Raw genomic sequence first — 20,397 nt, 5'->3', positions numbered from 1 at the left:
GTTGTCCATTTTTTTTGACATGCTAAATTATGAGGTTTTTGGCCTTTTTTGGTCTTTATTTCCACTTTGCATGCTATGACGCGTCTCTACAAGCTATTCTATGCTGTTTGCAGCCATTTTTAGGAGGGGTCAAAATTTGACTTTTTTCGACATACTATACTATTGCCTTGTTGGCCGTTTTTTTTTGACATGCTAAATTTTGAGGTTTTTGGCCTTTTTTGATCTTTATTTCCACTTTGCATGCTATGACGCGTCTCTACAAGCTATTCTATGCTGTTTGCAGCCATTTTTAGGAGGGGTCAAAATTTGACATTTTTCGACATACTATACTATTGCCTTGTTGTCCATTTTTTTTTGACATGCTAAATTATGAGGTTTTTGGCCTTTTTTGGTCTTTATTTCTACTTTGCATGCTATGATCGCTCTCTAAAAGCTATTCTATGTTGTTTGCAGCCATTTTAGGAGGGTCAAAATTTGACTTTTTACGACATACTATACTATTGCCTTGTTGTCCATTTTTTTGACATGCTAAATTATGAGGTTTTTGGCCTTTTTTGGTCTTTATTCCCACTTTGCATGCTAAGACACGCTTCTAGAAGCTATTCTATGTTGTTTTCAGGAATTTTTAGGAGAGGTCAAAATTTGAATTTTGACATACTATACTTTTGCCTTGTTGTCCATTTTTTTGACATGCTAAATTTTGAGGTTTTTGGCCTTTTTTGGTCTTTATTCCCACTTTGCATGCTATGAGGCGTCTCTACAAGCTATTCTATGCTGTTTGCAGCCATTTTTAGGAGGGGTCAAAATTTGACTTTTTTCGACATACTATACTATTGCCTTGTTGGCCGTTTTTTTTTGACATGCTAAATTTTGAGGTTTTTGGCCTTTTTTGGTCTTTATTCCCACTTTGCATGCTATGACGCGTCTCTAAGAGCTATTCTATGTTGTTTTCAGCCATTTTTAGGAGGGGTCAAAATTTGACTTTTTTCGACATACTATACTATTGCCTTGTTGTCCATTTTTTTTGACATGCTAAATTATGAGGTTTTTGGCCTTTTTTGGTCTTTATTTCCACTTTGCATGCTATGACGCTGCCTCTAAAAGCTATTCTATGTTGTTTGTAGCCATTTTTAGGAGGGGTCAAAATGTGACTTTTTTCGACATACTATACTATTGCCTTGTTGTCCATTTTTTTGACATGCTAAATTATGAGTATTTTGGCCTTTTTTGGTCTTTATTCCCACTTTGCATGCTATGACACGCTTCTAGAAGCTATTCTATGTTGTTTTCAGCTATTTTAGGAGGGTCAAAATTGACTTTTTTCGACATACTATACTATTGCCTTGTTGTCCATTTTTTTTGACATGCTAAATTTTGAGGTTTTTGGCCTTTTTTGGTCTTTATTCCCACTTTGCATGCTATGAGGCGTCTCTACAAGCTATTCTATGCTGTTTGCAGCCATTTTTAGGAGGGGTCAAAATTTGACTTTTTTCGACATACTATACTATTGCCTTGTTGGCCGTTTTTTTTTGACATGCTAAATTTTGAGGTTTTTGGCCTTTTTTGGTCTTTATTTCCACTTTGCATGCTATGACGCTTCTCTAAGATCTATTCTATGACGTTTTCAGCCATTTTAGGAGGGGTCAAAATTGACTTTTTTCGACATACTATACTATTGCCTTTGTTGTCCATTTTTTTGACATGCTAAATTTTGAGGTTTTTGGCCTTTTTGGTCTTTATTTCCACTTTGCATGCTATGACGCTTCTCTAAGATCTATTCTATGTTGTTTTCAGCCATTTTTAGAAGGGTCAAAATTTGACTTTTTTCGACATACTATACTATTGCCTTGTTGTCCATTTTTTTGATATGCTAAATTTTGAGGTTTTTGGCCTTTTTGGTCTTTATTTCCACTTTGCATGCTATGACGTCTCTACAAGCTATTCTATGCTGTTTGCAGCCATTTTTAGGAGGGGTCAAAATTTGACTTTTTTCGACATACTATACTATTGCCTTGTTGTCCATTTTTTTTTGACATGCTAAATTATGAGGTTTTTGGCCTTTTTGGTCTTTATTTCCACTTTGCATGCTATGACGCGTCTCTACAAGCTATTCTATGCTGTTTGCAGCCATTTTTAGGAGGGGTCAAAATTTGACTTTTTTCGACATACTATACTATTGCCTTGTTGGCCGTTTTTTTTTGACATGCTAAATTTTGAGGTTTTTGGCCTTTTTTGATCTTTATTTCCACTTTGCATGCTATGACGCGTCTCTACAAGCTATTCTATGCTGTTTGCAGCCATTTTTAGGAGGGGTCAAAATTTGACATTTTTCGACATACTATACTATTGCCTTGTTGTCCATTTTTTTTTGACATGCTAAATTATGAGGTTTTTGGCCTTTTTGGGTTTTATTTCCACTTTGCATGGTATGACGCTGCCTCTAAAAGCTATTCTATGTTGTTTGCAGCCATTTTTAGGAGGGGTCAAAATTTGACTTTTTGACATACTATACTATTGCCTTGTTGTCCATTTTTTTTTGACATGCTAAATTATGAGGTTTTTGGCCTTTTTGGTCTTTTTTCCCACTTTGCATGCTATGACACGCTTCTAGAAGCTATTCTATGTTGTTTTCAGCCATTTTTAGGAGGGGTCAAAAATTGACTTTTTTCGACATACTATACTATTGCCTTGTTGGCCATTTTTTTTGACATGCTAAATTTTGAGGTTTTTGGCCTTTTTTGGTCTTTATTCCCACTTTGCATGCTATGAGGCGTCTCTACAAGCTATTCTATGCTGTTTGCAGCCATTTTTAGGAGGGGTCAAATTTGACTTTTTCGACATACTATACTATTGCCTTGTTGGCTTTTTTTTTTGACATGCTAAATTTTGAGGTTTTTGGCCTTTTTTGGTCTTTATTCCCACTTTGCATGCTATGACGCGTCTCTAAGAGCTATTCTATGTTGTTTTCAGCCATTTTTAGGAGGGGTCAAAATTTGACTTTTTTCGACATACTATACTATTGCCTTGTTGGCCGTTTTTTTTTGACATGCTAAATTATGAGGTTTTTGGCCTTTTTTTGTCTTTTTTCCCCCTTTGCATGCTATGACACGCTTCTAGAAGCTATTCTATGCTGTTTTCAGCCATTTTAGAAGGGTCAAAATTGACTTTTTTCGACATACTATACTATTGCCTTGTTGGCCTTTTTTTGACATGCTAAATTTTGAGGTTTTTGGCCTTTTTGGTCTTTATTCCCACTTTGCATGCTATGAGGCGTCTCTACAAGCTATTCTATGCTGTTTGCAGCCATTTTAGAAGGGGTCAATATTTGACTTTTTTCGACATACTATACTATTGCCTTGTTGTCCATTTTTTTGACATGCTAAATTTTGAGGTTTTTGGCCTTTTTTGGTCTTTACTCCCACTTTGCATGCTATGACGCGTCTCTACAAGCTATTCTATGCTGTTTGCAGCCATTTTTAGAAGGGGTCAAAATTTGACTTTTTTTCGACATACTTTTCTATTGCCTTGTTGGCCTTTTTTTTTTGACATGCTAAATTTTGAGGTTTTTGGCCTTTTTTGGTCTTTATTCCCACTTTGCATGCTATGACGCTTCTCTAAGATCTATTCTATGTTGTTTTCAGCCATTTTTAGGAGGGGTCAAAATTTGACTTTTTTCGACATACTATACTATTGCCTTGTTGTCCATTTTTTTTGACATGCTAAATTATGAGGTTTTTGGCCTTTTTTGGTCTTTATTTCCACTTTGCATGCTATGACGCCTTCTCTAAGATCTATTCTATGTTGTTTTCAGCCATTTTTAGAAGGGGTCAAAATTTGACTTTTTTCGACATACTATACTATTGCCTTGTTGTCCATTTTTTGATATGCTAAATTTTGAGGTTTTTGGCCTTTTTGGTCTTTATTTCCACTTTGCATGCTATGACGTCTCTACAAGCTATTCTATGCTGTTTGCAGCCATTTTAGGAGGGTCAAAATTTGACTTTTTCGACATACTATACTATTGCCTTGTTGTCCATTTTTTTGACATGCTAAATTATGAGGTTTTTGGCCTTTTGGTCTTTATTTCCACTTTGCATGCTATGACGCTGCCTCTACAAGCTATTCTATGCTGTTTGCAGCCATTTTTAGGAGGGGTCAAATTTGACTTTTTTCGACATACTATACTATTGCCTTGTTGGCGTTTTTTTTGACATGCTAAATTTTGAGGTTTTTGGCCTTTTTGATCTTTATTTCCACTTTGCATGCTATGACGCGGCTCTACAAGCTATTCTATGCTGTTTGCAGCCATTTTTAGGAGGGGTCAAAATTTGACATTTTTCGACATACTATACTATTGCCTTGTTGTCCATTTTTTTTTGACATGCTAAATTATGAGGTTTTTGGCCTTTTTTGTTCTTTATTTCCACTTTGCATGCTATGATCGTCTCTAAAAGCTATTCTATGTTGTTTGCAGCCATTTTAGGAGGGTCAAAATTTGACTTTTTCGACATACTATACTATTGCCTTGTTGTCCATTTTTTTTGACATGCTAAATTATGAGGTTTTTGGCCTTTTTTGGTCTTTATTCCCACTTTGCATGCTATGACACGCTTCTAGAAGCTATTCTATGTTGTTTTCAGCCATTTTTAGGAGGGGTCAAAATTTGACTTTTTTCGACATACTATACTATTGCCTTGTTGGCCATTTTTTTTGACATGCTAAATTTTGAGGTTTTTGGCCTTTTTTGGTCTTTATTCCCACTTTGCATGCTATGAGGCGTCTCTACAAGCTATTCTATGCTGTTTGCAGCCATTTTTAGGAGGGGTCAAAATTTGACTTTTTTCGACATACTATACTATTGCCTTGTTGTCCATTTTTTTTGACATGCTGAATTATGAGGTTTTTGGCCTTTTTTGGTCTTTATTCCCACTTTGCATGCTATGACGCGTCTCTAAGAGCTATTCTATGTTGTTTTCAGCCATTTTTAGGAGGGGTCAAAATTTGACTTTTTTCGACATACTATACTATTGCCTTGTTGGCCGTTTTTTTTTTGACATGCTAAATTTTGAGGTTTTTGGCCTTTTTTGGTCTTTATTCCCACTTTGCATGCTATGACACGCTTCTAGAAGCTATTCTATGTTGTTTTCAGCCATTTTTAGAAGGGGTCAAAAATTGACTTTTTTCGACATACTATACTATTGCCTTGTTGGCCTTTTTTTTTTGACATGCTAAATTTTGAGGTTTTTGGCCTTTTTTGGTCTTTATTCCCACTTTGCATGCTATGACGCGTCTCTACAAGCTATTCTATGCTGTTTGCAGCCATTTTTAGGAGGGGTCAAAATTTGACTTTTTTCGACATACTATACTATTGCCTTGTTGTCCATTTTTTTTTGACATGCTAAATTTTGAGGTTTTTGGCCTTTTTTGGTCTTTATTTCCACTTTGCATGCTATGACGCGTCTCTACAAGCTATTCTATGCTGTTTGCAGCCATTTTTAGAAGGGGTCAAAATTTGACTTTTTTCGACATACTATACTATTGCCTTGTTGTCCATTTTTTTTGACATGCTAAATTTTGAGGTTTTTGGCCTTTTTTGGTCTTTATTCCCACTTTGCATGCTATGACGCTTCTCTAAGATCTATTCTATGTTGTTTTCAGCCATTTTTAGGAGGGGTCAAAAATTGACTTTTTTTCGACATACTATACTATTGCCTTGTTGGCCGTTTTTTTTTTGACATGCTAAATTTTGAGGTTTTTGGCCTTTTTTGGTCTTTATTTCCACTTTGCATGCTATGACGCTTCTCTAAGATCTATTCTATGTTGTTTTCAGCCATTTTTAGAAGGGGTCAAAATTTGACTTTTTTCGACATACTATACTATTGCCTTGTTGTCCATTTTTTTTTGATATGCTAAATTTTGAGGTTTTTGGCCTTTCTTTGTCTTTATTTTCACTTTGCATGCTATGAGGTGTCTCTACAAGCTATTCTATGCTGTTTTCAGCCATTTTTAGGAGGGGTCAAAATTTGACTTTTTTCGACATACTATACTATTGCCTTGTTGTCCATTTTTTTTTGACATGCTAAATTATGAGGTTTTTGGCCTTTTTGGTCTTTATTTCCACTTTGCATGCTATGACGCGTCTCTACAAGCTATTCTATGCTGTTTGCAGCCATTTTTAGGAGGGGTCAAAATTTGACTTTTTTCGACATACTATACTATTGCCTTGTTGGCCGTTTTTTTTTGACATGCTAAATTTTGAGGTTTTTGGCCTTTTTTGATCTTTATTTCCACTTTGCATGCTATGACGCGTCTCTACAAGCTATTCTATGCTGTTTGCAGCCATTTTTAGGAGGGGTCAAAATTTGACATTTTTCGACATACTATACTATTGCCTTGTTGTCCATTTTTTTTTGACATGCTAAATTATGAGGTTTTTGGCCTTTTTTGGTCTTTATTTCCACTTTGCATGCTATGACGCGTCTCTAAAAGCTATTCTATGTTGTTTGCAGCCATTTTTAGGAGGGGTCAAAATTTGACTTTTTCGACATACTATACTATTGCCTTGTTGGCCATTTTTTTGACATGCTAAATTATGAGGTTTTTGGCCTTTTTTGGTCTTTATTCCCACTTTGCATGCTATGACACGCTTCTAGAAGCTATTCTATGTTGTTTTCAGCCATTTTTAGGAGGGGTCAAAAATTGACTTTTTTCGACATACTATACTATTGCCTTGTTGGCCATTTTTTTTGACATGCTATATTTTGAGGTTTTGGCCTTTTTGGTCTTTATTCCCACTTTGCATGCTATGAGGCGTCTCTACAAGCTATTCTATGCTGTTTGCAGCCATTTTTAGGAGGGGTCAAAATTTGACTGTTTTCGACATACTATACTATTGCCTTGTTGGCCTTTTTTTGGACATGCTAAACTTTGAGGTTTTTGGCCTTTTTTGGTCTTTATTCCACTTTGCATGCTATGACGCGTCTCTAAGAGCTATTCTATGTTGTTTTCAGCCATTTTTAGGAGGGGTCAAAATTTGACTTTTTTCGACATACTATACTATTGCCTTGTTGGCCGTTTTTTTTTTGACATTCTAAATTATGAGGTTTTTGGCCTTTTTGGTCTTTATTCCCACTTTGCATGCTATGACACGCTTCTAGAAGCTATTCTATGTTGTTTTCAGCCATTTTTAGAAGGGTCAAAATTGACTTTTTTCGACATACTATACTATTGCCTTGTTGGCCTTTTTTTTTTGACATGCTAAATTTTGAGGTTTTTGGCCTTTTTTGGTCTTTATTCCCACTTTGCATGCTATGAGGCGTCTCTACAAGCTATTCTATGCTGTTTGCAGCCATTTTTAGAAGGGGTCAAAATTTGACTTTTTTCGACATACTATACTATTGCCTTGTTGTCCATTTTTTTGACATGCTAAATTTTGAGGTTTTTGGCCTTTTTTGGTCTTTATTCCCACTCTGCATGCTATGACGCTTCTCTAAGATCTATTCTATGTTGTTTTCAGCTATTTTTAGGAGGGTCAAAATTGACTTTTTCGACATACTATACTATTGCCTTGTTGGCCGTTTTTTTTTGACATGCTAAATTTTGAGGTTTTTGGCCTTTTTTGGTCTTTATTTCCACTTTGCATGCTATGACGCGTCTCTACAAGCTATTCTATGCTGTTTGCAGCCATTTTTAGGAGGGGTCAAAATTTGACTTTTTTCGACATACTATACTATTGCCTTGTTGTCCATTTTTTTTGACATGCTAAATTATGAGGTTTTTGGCCTTTTTTGGTCTTTATTTCCACTTTGCATGCTATGATGCGTTTCTACAAGCTATTCTATGTTGTTTTCAGCCATTTTTAGAAGGGGTCAAAATTTGACTTTTTTCGACATACTATACTATTGCCTTGTTGTCCATTTTTTTTGACATGCTTAATTTTTAGGGTTTTGGCCTTTTTGGTCTTTATTTCCACTTTGCATGCTATGACGTCTCTACAAGCTATTCTATGCTGTTTGCAGCCATTTTAGAAGGGGTCAAAATTTGACTTTTTTCGACATACTATACTATTGCCTTGTTGTCATTTTTTTGACATGCTAAATTTTGAGGTTTTTGGCCTTTTTTGGTCTTTATTCCCACTTTGCATGCTATGACGCGTCTCTAAGAGCTATTCTATGTTGTTTTCAGCCATTTTTAGGAGGGGTCAAAAATTGACTTTTTTCGACATACTATACTATTGCCTTGTTGGCCGTTTTTTTTGACATGCTAAATTTTGAGGTTTTTGGCCTTTTTTGGTCTTTATTTCCACTTTGCATGCTATGACGCTTCTCTAAGATCTATTCTATGTTGTTTTCAGCCATTTTTAGAAGGGGTCAAAATTTGACTTTTTTCGACATACTATACTATTGCCTTGTTGTCCATTTTTTTTTGATATGCTAAATTTTGAGGTTTTTGGCCTTTTTTGGTCTTTATTTCCACTTTGCATGCTATGACGCGTCTCTACAAGCTATTCTATGCTGTTTGCAGCCATTTTTAGGAGGGGTCAAAATTTGACTTTTTTCGACATACTATACTATTGCCTTGTTGTCCATTTTTTTTGACATGCTAAATTTTGAGGTTTTTGGCCTTTTTTGGTCTTTATTTCCACTTTGCATGCTATGACGCGTCTCCAGAAGCTATTCTATGCTGTTTGCAGCCATTTTAGGAGGGGTCAAAATTTGACTTTTTCGACATACTATACTATTGCCTTGTTGGCCGTTTTTTTGACATGCTAAATTTTGAGTTTTTTGGCCTTTTTTGATCTTTATTTCCACTTTGCATGCTATGACGCGTCTCTACAAGCTATTCTATGCTGTTTGCAGCCATTTTTAGGAGGGGTCAAAATTTGACTTTTTTCGACATACTATACTATTGCCTTGTTGTCCATTTTTTTTGACATGCTAAATTATGAGGTTTTTGGCCTTTTTTGGTCTTTATTTCCACTTTGCATGCTATGACGCGTCTCTAAAAGCTATTCTATGTTGTTTGCAGCCATTTTTAGGAGGGGTCAAAATTTGACTTTTTTCGACATACTATACTATTGCCTTGTCCATTTTTTTTGATATGCTAAATTATGAGGTTTTTGGCCTTTTTTGGTCTTTATTCCCACTTTGCATGCTATGACACGCTTCTAGAAGCTATTCTATGTTGTTTTCAGCCATTTTTAGGAGGGGTCAAAATTTGACTTTTTTCGACATACTATACTATTGCCTTGTTGGCCGTTTTTTGACATGCTAAATTTTGAGGTTTTTGGCCTTTTTTGGTCTTTATTCCCACTTTGCATGCTATGAGGCGTCTCTACAAGCTATTCTATGCTGTTTGCAGCCATTTTTAGGAGGGGTCAAAATTTGACTTTTTTCAACATACTATACTATTGCCTTGTTGGCTGTTTTTTTTGACATGCTAAATTTTGAGGTTTTTGGCCTTTTTTGGTCTTTATTCCCACTTTGCATGCTATGAGGCGTCTCTAAGAGCTATTCTATGTTGTTTTCAGCCATTTTTAGGAGGGGTCAAAAATTGACTTTTTTCGACATACTATACTATTGCCTTGTTGGCCGTTTTTTTTTTGACATGCTAAATTATGAGGTTTTTGGCCTTTTTTGGTCTTTATTTCCACTTTGCATGCTATGACACGCTTCTAGAAGCTATTCTATGTTGTTTTCAGCCATTTTTAGAAGGGGTCAAAAATTGACTTTTTTCGACATACTATACTATTGCCTTGTTGGCCGTTTTTTTTTTTGACATGCTAAATTTTGAGGTTTTTGGCCTTTTTGGTCTTTATTCCCACTTTGCATGCTATGAGCGTCTCTACAAGCTATTCTATGCTGTTTGCAGCCATTTTAGGAGGGTCAAAATTTGACTTTTTTCGATATACTATACTATTGCCTTGTTGTCCATTTTTTTTGACATGCTAAATTTTGAGGTTTTTGGCCTTTTTTGGTTTTTATTCCCACTCTGCATGCCATGACGCTTCTCTAAGATCTATTCTATGTTGTTTTCAGCTATTTTTAGGAGGGGTCAAAAATTGACTTTTTTCGACATACTATACTATTGCCTTGTTGTCCATTTTTTTTGACATGCTAAATTTTGAGGTTTTTGGCCTTTTTTGGTCTTTATTCCCACTTTGCATGCTATGAGGCGTCTCTACAAGCTATTCTATGCTGTTTGCAGCCATTTTTAGGAGGGGTCAAAATTTGACTTTTTTCGACATACTATACTATTGCCTTGTTGGCCGTTTTTTTTTGACATGCTAAATTTTGAGGTTTTTGGCCTTTCTTGGTCTTTATTCCCACTTTGCATGCTATGAGGCGTCTCTAAGAGCTATTCTATGTTGTTTTCAGCCATTTTTAGGAGGGGTCAAAATTTGACTTTTTTCGACATACTATACTATTGCCTTGTTGGCCGTTTTTTTTTTTGACATGCTAAATTTTGAGGTTTTTGGCCTTTTTTGGTCTTTATTTCCACTTTGCATGCTATGACACGCTTCTAGAAGCTATTCTATGTTGTTTTCAGCCATTTTTAGAAGGGGTCAAAAATTGACTTTTTTCGACATACTATACTATTGCCTTGTTGGCCTTTTTTTTTTGACATGCTAAATTTTGAGGTTTTTGGCCTTTTTTGGTCTTTATTCCCACTTTGCATGCTATGAGGCGTCTCTACAAGCTATTCTATGCTGTTTGCAGCCATTTTTAGGAGGGGTCAAAATTTGACTTTTTTCGACATACTATACTATTGCCTTGTTGTCCATTTTTTTTGACATGCTAAATTTTGAGGTTTTTGGCCTTTTTTGGTCTTTATTCCCACTCTGCATGCTATGACGCTTCTCTAAGATCTATTCTATGTTGTTTTCAGCTATTTTTAGGAGGGGTCAAAAATTGACTTTTTTCGACATACTATACTATTGCCTTGTTGTCCATTTTTTTTGACATGCTAAATTTTTAGGTTTTTGGCCTTTCTTGGTCTTTATTTCCACTTTGCATGCTATGACGTCTCTACAAGCTATTCTATGCTGTTTTCAGCCATTTTTAGTAGGGGTCAAAATTTGACTTTTTTCGACATACTATACTATTGCCTTGTTGGCCGTTTTTTTTTTTTGACATGCTAAATTTTGAGGTTTTTGGCCTTTTTTGGTCTTTATTCCCACTTTGCATGGTATGACTCTTCTCTAGGATCTATTCTGTGTTGTTTTCAGCCATTTTTAGGAGGGGTCAAAATTTGACTTTTTTCGACATACTATACTATTGCCTTGTTGGCCGTATTTTTTTGACATGCTAAATTTTGAGGTTTTTGGCCCTTTTTGGTCTTTATTCCCACTTTGCATGCTATGACGCTTCTCTAAGATCTATTCTGTGTTGTTTTCAGCCATTTTTAGGAGGGGTCAAAATTTGACTTTTTTCGACATACTATACTATTGCCTTTGTTGTCCATTTTTTTGATATGCTAAATTTTGAGGTTTTTGGCCTTTTTGGTCTTTATTTCCACTTTGCATGCTATGACGTCTCTACAAGCTATTCTATGCTGTTTGCAGCCATTTTTAGGAGGGTCAAAATTTGACTTTTTTCGACATACTATACTATTGCCTTGTTGGCCGCTTTTTTTTTGACATGCTAAATTTTGAGGTTTTTGGCCTTTTTGGTCTTTATTTCCACTTTGCATGCTATGACGCGTCTCTACAAGCTATTCTATGCTGTTTGCAGCCATTTTTAGGAGGGTCAAAATTTGACTGTTTTCGACATTCTTTCCTATTCCCTTGTTGTCCATTTTTTTTGACATGCTAAATTATGAGGTTTTTGGCCTTTTTTGGTCTTTATTTCCACTTTGCATGCTATGAGGCGTCTCTAAGAGCTATTCTATGTTGTTTTCAGCCATTTTTAGGAGGGGTCAAAATTTGACTTTTTTCGACATACTATACTATTGCCTTGTTGTCCATTTTTTTTGACATGCTAAATTATGAGGTTTTTGGCCTTTTTTGGTCTTTATTCCCACTTTGCATGCTATGACACGCTTCTAGAAGCTATTCTATGTTGTTTTCAGCCATTTTTAGGAGGGGTCAAAAATTGACTTTTTTCGACATACTATACTATTGCCTTGTTGGCCGTTTTTTTTGACATGCTAAATTTTGAGGTTTTTGGCCTTTTTTGGTCTTTATTCCCACTTTGCATGCTATGAGGCGTCTCTACAAGCTATTCTATGCTGTTTGCAGCCATTTTTAGGAGGGGTCAAAATTTGACTGTTTTCGACATACTATACTATTGCCTTGTTGGCCTTTTTTTGTACATGCTAAACTTTGAGGTTTTTGGCCTTTTTGGTCTTTATTTCCACTTTGCATGCTATGATGCGCTTCTACAAGCTATTCTATGCTGTTTTCAGCCATTTTTAGGAGGGTCAAAATTGACTTTTTTCGACATACTATACTATTGCCTTGTTGTCCATTTTTTTTGACATGCTAAATTATGAGGTTTTTGGCCTTTTTTGGTCTTTATTCCCACTTTGCATGCTATGACACGCTTCTAGAAGCTATTCTATGTTGTTTTCAGCCATTTTTAGGAGGGGTCAAAAATTGACTTTTTTCGACATACTATACTATTGCCTTGTTGGCCTTTTTTTTTTGACATGCTAAATTTTGAGGTTTTTGGCCTTTTTTGGTCTTTATTCCCACTTTGCATGCTATGACGCTTCTCTAAGATCTATTCTATGTTGTTTTCAGCCATTTTTAGGAGGGGTCAAAAATTGACTTTTTTCGACATACTATACTATTGCCTTGTTGGCCGTTTTTTTTTTGACATGCTAAATTTTGAGGTTTTTGGCCTTTTTTGGTCTTTATTTCCACTTTGCATGCTATGACGCTTCTCTAGGATCTATTCTGTGTTGTTTTCAGCCATTTTAGGAGGGGTCAAAAATTGACTTTTTCGACATACTATACTATTGCCTTGTTGGTCGCTTTTTTTTGACATGCTAAATTTTGAGGTTTTTGGCCTTTTTTGGTCTTTATTTCCACTTTGCATGCTATGATGCGTTTCTACAAGCTATTCTATGCTGTTTTCAGCCATTTTTAGAAGGGGTCAAAATTTGACTTTTTTCGACATACTATACTATTGCCTTGTTGGCCTTTTTTTTGACATGCTAAATTATGAGGTTTTTGGCCTTTTTTGGTCTTTATTTCCACTTTGCATGCTATGATGCGTTTCTACAAGCTATTCTATGCTGTTTTCAGCCATTTTTAGAAGGGGTCAAAATTTGACTTTTTTCGACATACTATACTATTGCCTTGTTGTCCATTTTTTTTTGACATGCTAAATTATGAGGTTTTTGGCCTTTTTTGGTCTTTATTTCCACTTTGCATGCTATGACGCGTCTCTACAAGCTATTCTATGCTGTTTGCAGCCATTTTTAGGAGGGGTCAAAATTTGACTTTTTTCGACATACTATACTATTGCCTTGTTGGCCGTTTTTTTTTTTGACATGCTAAATTATGAGGTTTTTGGCCTTTTTTGGTCTTTTTTTCCACTTTGCATGCTATGACGCGTCTCTAAGAGCTATTCTATGTTGTTTTCAGCCATTTTTAGGAGGGGTCAAAATTTGACTTTTTTCGACATACTATACTATTGCCTTGTTGTCCATTTTTTTTGACATGCTAAATTATGAGGTTTTTGGCCTTTTTTGGTCTTTATTCCCACTTTGCATGCTATGACACGCTTCTAGAAGCTATTCTATGTTGTTTTCAGCCATTTTGGGAGGGGTCAAAATTTGACTTTTTTCGACATACTATACTATTGCCTTGTTGTCCATTTTTTTTGACATGCTAAATTATGAGGTTTTTGGCCTTTTTTGGTCTTTATTTCCACTTTGCATGCTATGACGCGTCTCTAAGAGCTATTCTATGTTGTTTTCAGCCATTTTTAGGAGGGGTCAAAAATTGACTTTTTTCGACATACTATACTATTGCCTTGTTGGCCGTTTTTTTTGACATGCTAAATTATGAGGTTTTTGGCCTTTTTTGGTCTTTATTCCCACTTTGCATGCTATGACGCTTCTCTAAGATCTATTCTATGTTGTTTTCAGCCATTTTTAGGAGGGGTCAAAAATTGACTTTTTTCGACATACTATACTATTGCCTTGTTGGCCGTTTTTTTTTGACATGCTAAATTTTGAGGTTTTTGGCCTTTTTTGGTCTTTATTTCCACTTTGCATGCTATGATGCGTTTCTACAAGCTATTCTATGTTGTTTGCAGCCATTTTTAGAAGGGGTCAAAATTTGACTTTTTTCGACATACTATACTATTGCCTTGTTTTCCATTTTTTTTTGACATGCTAAATTATGAGGTTTTTGGCCTTTTTTGGTCTTTATTTCCACTTTGCATGCTATGACGCGTCTCTACAAGCTATTCTATGCTGTTTGCAGCCATTTTTAGGAGAGGTCAAAATTTGACTTTTTTCGACATACTATACTATTGCCTTGTTGGCCGTTTTTTTTTTGACATGCTAAATTTTGAGGTTTTTGGCCTTTTTTGGTCTTTATTTCCACTTTGCATGCTATGACGCGTCTCTACAAGCTATTCTATGCTGTTTGCAGCCATTTTTAGAAGGGGTCAAAATTTGACTTTTTTCGACATACTATACTATTGCCTTGTTGGTTGTTTTTTTTTGACATGCTAACTTTTGAGGTTTTTGGCCTTTTTTGGTCTTTATTCCCAATTTGCATGCTATGACGCTTCTCTAAGATCTATTCTATGTTGTTTTCAGCCATTTTTAGGAGGGGTCAAAATTTGACTTTTTTCGACATACTATACTATTGCCTTGTTGTCCATTTTTTTTTGACATGCTAAATTTTGAGGTTTTTGGCCTTTTTTGGTCTTTATTTCCACTTTGCATGCTATGACGCTTCTCTAAGATCTATTCTATGCTGTTTTCAGCCATTTTTAGGAGGGGTCAAAAATTGACTTTTTTCGACATACTATACTATTGCCTTGTTGGCCGTTTTTTTTGACATGCTAAATTTTGAGGTTTTTGGCCTTTTTTGGTCTTTATTCCCACTTTGCATGCTATGAGGCGTCTCTACAAGCTATTCAATGCTGTTTTCAGCCATTTTTAGGAGGGGTCAAAAATTGACTTTTTTCGACATACTATACTATTGCCTTGTTGGCCTTTTTTTTTGGACATGCTAAATTTTGAGGTTTTTGGCCTTTTTTGGTCTTTATTCCCACTTTGCATGCTATGACACGTATCTACAAGCTACTCTATGTTGTTTTCAGCCATTTTAAGGAGGGGACAAAATTTGACTTTTTTTGACATACTGTACTATAGCCTTGTCCATTTTTTTTGACATGCTAAATTATGAGGTTTTGGGCCTTTTTTGGTCTTTATTCCCACTTTGCATGCTAAGACACGTCTTTACAAGCTATTCTATGTTGTTTTCAGGAATTTTTAGGAGGGGTCAAAATTTCAATTTTGACATACTATACTATTGCCTTGTTGGCCATTTTTTTTGACATGCTAAATTATGCGATTTTTGGCCTTTTTTGGTCTTTATTCCCACGTTGCATGCTATGACACGTATCTACAAGCTACTCTATGTTGTTTTGAGCCATTTTAAGGAAGGGACAAAATTTGACTTTTTTTGACATACTGTACTATAGCCTTGTCCATTTTTTTTGACATGCTAAATTATGCGATTTTTGGCCTTTTTTGGTCTTTATTCCCACGTTGCATGCTATGACATGTATCTACAAGCTACTCTATGTTGTTTTGAGCCATTTTAAGGAAGGGACAAAATTTGACTTTTTTTGACATACTGTACGAAAGCCTTGTCCATTTTTTTTGACATGCTAAATTATGAGGTTTTTGGCCTTTTTTGGTCTTTATTCCCACTTTGCATGCTAAGACACGTCTTTACAAGCTATTCTATGTTGTTTTCAGGAATTTTTAGGAGGGGTCAAAAATTCAATTTTGACATACTATACTATTGCCTTGTTGGCCGTTTTTTTTGACATGCTAAATTATGAGGTTTTTGGCCTTTTTTGGTCTTTATTCCCACTTTGCATGCTATGACGCGTCTCTACAAGCTATTCTATGCTGTTTGCAGCCATTTTTAGGAGGGGTCAAAATGTGACTTTTTTCGACATACTATACTATTGCCTTGTTGGCCGTTTTTTTTTTGACATGCTAAATTTTGAGGTTTTTGGCCTTTTTTGGTCTTTATTTCCACTTTGCATGCTATGACGCTTCTCTAAGATCTATTCTATGTTGTTTTCAGCCATTTTTAGGAGGGGTCAAAAATTGAGTTTTTTCGACATACTATACTATTGCCTTGTTGGCCTTTTTTTTGACATGCTAAATTTTGAGGTTTTTGGCCTTTTTTGGTCTTTATTCCCACTTTGCATGCTATGACACGCTTCTAGAAGCTATTCTATGTTGTTTTCAGCCATTTTTAGGAGGGGTCAAAAATTGACTTTTTTCGACATACTATACTATTGCCTTGTTGGCCGTTTTTTTTGACATGCTAAATTTTGAGGTTTTTGGCCTTTTTTGGTCTTTATTCCCACTTTGCATGCTATGACACACTTCCAGAAGCTATTCTATCTTGATTTCAGCCCTTTTTAGGAGGGGTTAAAATTTGATGTTTTTTGACATACTATACTATTGCCTTGTTGGCCTTTTTTTGGACATGCTAAACTTTGAGGTTTTTGGCCTTTTTTGGTCTTTATTCCAGCTTTGCATGCTATGACACACTTCCAGAAGCTATTCTATGCTGTTTTCATCCATTTTTAGGAGGGGTCAAAATTTGACTTCTTTCGACATACTATACTATTGCCTTGTTGTCCATTTTTTTTGTGACATGCTAAATTATGAGGTTTTGGGCCTTTTTTGGTCTTTATTCCCACTTTGCATGCTAAGACACGTCTTTACAAGCTATTCTATGTTGTTTTCAGGAATTTTTAGGAGGGGTCAAATTTTGAATTTTTTCGACATACTATACTATTGCCTTGTTGGCCGTTTTTTTTTGACATGCTAAATTTTGAGGTTTTTGGCCTTTCTTGGTCTTTATTCCCACTTTGCATGCTATGACACGCTTCTAGAAGCTATTCTATGTTGTTTTCAGCCATTTTTAGGAGGGGTCAAAAATTGACTTTTTTCAACATACTATACTATTGCCTTGTTGGCCGTTTTTTTTGACATGCTAAATTTTGAGGTTTTTGGCCTTTTTTGGTCTTTATTCTCACTTTGCATGCTATGACGCGTCTCTACAAGCTATTCTATGCTGTTTGCAGCCATTTTTAGGAGGGGTCAAAATTTGACTTTTTTCGACATACTATACTATTGCCTTGTTGGCCGTTTTTTTTTTGACATGCTAAATTTTGAGGTTTTTGGCCTTTTTTGGTCTTTATTTCCACTTTGCATGCTATGACGCTTCTCTAAGATCTATTCTATGCTGTTTGCAGCCATTTTTAGGAGGGGTCAAAATTTGACTTTTTTCGACATACTATACTATTGCCTTGTTGGCCGTTTTTTTTGACATGCTAAATTATGAGGTTTTTGGCCTTTTTTGGTCTTTATTCCCACTTTGCATGCTATGACATGCTTCTAGAAGCTATTCTATGTTGTTTTCAGCTATTTTTAGGAGTGGTCAAAAATGTACTTTTTCAACATACTATACTATTGCCTTGTTGGCTGTCGTTTTTTTTTTGACCTGCTAAATTATGAGGTTTTTGGCCTTTTTTGGTCTTTATTCCCACTTTGCATGCTAAGACACGCTTCTAGAAGCTATTCTATGTTGTTTTCAGCCATTTTAGGAGTGTCAAAATTTGACTTTTTCAACATACTATACTATCCTCTTGTCCATTTTTTTGGACATGCTAAATTATGAGGTTTTTGGCCTTTTTTGGTCTTTATTCCCACTTTGCATGCAAAGACACGTCTCTGCAAGCTATTCTATGTTGTTTACAGCCATTTTTAGGAGGGGACAAAATTTGACTTTTTTCGACATGCTATACTATTGCCTTGTTCATTTTTTTTGACATGCTAAATTATGAGGTTTTTGGCCTTTTTTGGTCTTTATTCCCACTTTGCATGCTATGACGCGTCTCTACAAGCTATTCTATGTTGTTTTCAGCCATTTTTAGGAGTGGTCAAAATTTGACTTTTTCCGACATACTATACTATTGCCTTGTTGGCTGTTGTTTTTGACATGCTAAATTATGCGATTTTTGGCCTTTTTTGGTCTTTATTTCCACTTTGCATGCTAATACACGTCTCTACAAGCTATTCTATGTTGTTTTCAGCCATTTTTAGGAGTGTACAAAATTTGAGTTTTTCAACATACTATACTATCCTCTTGTCCATTTTTTTGGACATGCTAAATTATGAGGTTTTTGGCCTTTTTTGGTCTTTATTCCCACTTTGCATGCAAAGACACGTCTCTGCAAGCTATTCTATGTTGTTTACAGCCATTTTTAGGAGGTGTCAAAATTTGCCTTTTTCGAAATACTATACTATTGCCTTGTTGGCTGTTGTTTTTGACATGCTAAATTATGCGATTTTTGGCCTTTTTTGGTCTTTATTTCCACTTTGCATGCTAATACACGTCTCTACAAGCTATTCAATATTGTTTTCAGCCATTTGTAGGAGGTGTCAAAATTTGCCTTTTTCGAAATACTATACTATTGCCTTTTTGGCCATTTTCTTTGATATGCTAAATTATGAGTTATTTGGATTAACTTTGGGTAAATGTTAGTCCTAGAAAAAGTCAAACTACTGCTCCTAAAAACTGCTAAAAATGACGAAGAATAGCTTAATTAAATGGCTAAAAACCTCATAATGTAGTATGTCAAAAACATTGCCAAAAAGTCAACATTATAGTTTGTCAAAATATGTCAAATTATGATTGCTCCTGAAAAAAGGCTGAAAACATTATAAAATAGCACGTAGAGATGAGTTACAAAAAGGGGATGGCTGAAATCTTATTTAGCACGTAAAAAAGGCCAAAAAACAATAATATGGTATGTAGGAAAAAGTCAAATTTTGACTGCTCCTTAAAACTGCTGAAAACAACGAATTAAAACTTGTAGAGATACATCATAGTATACAAAGTTGGGAAAATAGGCAAAAAGCTCACAACTGAGCATGTCACAGCAATGGCCAAAACGGCGACAGTAAAGTATGTTAAAAACGTCAAATGTTGACCGCTCCTCCAAACAGCTGAAAACAACATAGCTTGGAGAGATGCGTCATGGTATATAAAATAGGAATAAAGGCCAAAAAAATGCCAAAACCCTCATAATATAGATGTCAAAAAATGGGCAAAAGGGCAATAGTATATCATGTCGAAAAAAGTCAAAATTTTATCCCTCCTAATAATGGCTTAAAAACAACATAGAATAGCTTGTACAGACGCATCATAGTATACAAAGTGGGAATAAAGACCAAAAAAGTCCATAAACCGCATAATTTAGCATGTCAAACAAATTGCCCCAAAAGGCAAAAGTATAGTATTTTGAAAAAAGTCAAATTTTGACCGCTCCTAAAATGGCTCAAAACAACATAGAATAACTTGTAGAGACGCATAATAGTATACAAAATGGGAATAAAGGCCAAAAATGCCAAAAACCCTCAAAATTTAGTATGTCAAAAAATGGCCAAAAAGGCAATAGTAAAGTATATTGAAAGAAGTCAGATTTTGACATCCCCTAATAATGGCTATAAACAACACTGAATAGCTTGCAGTGATGCTTCATATTATACAAAGTGGGAATAAAGACAAAAAAAGGCCTAATATTGACAACAAGACACAAAATTATATGCCTTGTAAATGGGATTTTAGATGTTTCAGTATCTTTTTAAGGACTTTATTTTCACTAATTCACCAACTTTTTTATATTTTTAAGACTCATCAGAGACTTTGGGTTTAAATTGTTTGCAGGTGTCTGTGTTTGAATCATAGAATTTTGTACTTTATTTACTCATCAATCTTCTCACACAGCTCGATGAGAAGATCAATAACAATCTCTGAATAAGCTGGCTTTAGCCTCACATCTACCATACAGATGAGAGCAGTATCAGTCATCTCATTTAGGTCTCATTCCCCAGACAGAGGGAATAAGCCTATTAAACAAAATGTAAATCTCTTCCGTTAACTGTCACTGCCTGCATCAATTGGTCTTTCAGCAAAAAGAAAAAATATTAGTATCTTAGTGAACTTTGGCCAATTCGCTGACATACAAGATAACTCATGGTTACATCATGGATATTACGGCTTAATGGAAAAGGACATCTTATCTAATAATCTTTGAGGTTTATTAGACCTCTGATATGATACTGTAGTTTCTGATGTTGAATTTTTATTACTGTACCCCACTGATATGTAAG

General features: G+C 35.3%; 1 protein-coding gene across 2 annotated transcripts in view; it reads right to left on the bottom strand.

The window, feature by feature from the left end:
* Positions 1-20,397, bottom strand: part of pm20d1.2 (peptidase M20 domain containing 1, tandem duplicate 2) — a 139,707-nt gene that overhangs the window by 38,197 nt on the left and 81,113 nt on the right. The gene's annotated exons all lie outside the window — the stretch shown is intronic.

The sequence above is a fragment of the Plectropomus leopardus genome, chromosome 9 (genome assembly GCF_026936395.1).
Source record: "Plectropomus leopardus strain MGB_pleo_1.0 chromosome 9, ASM2693639v1, whole genome shotgun sequence".
In the NCBI taxonomy this organism is placed as follows: domain Eukaryota; kingdom Metazoa; phylum Chordata; class Actinopteri; order Perciformes; family Serranidae; genus Plectropomus; species Plectropomus leopardus.
The sequence above is the reverse complement of the archived record's forward strand: the minus strand, read 5'-3'. Positions and strand labels throughout refer to the sequence as shown.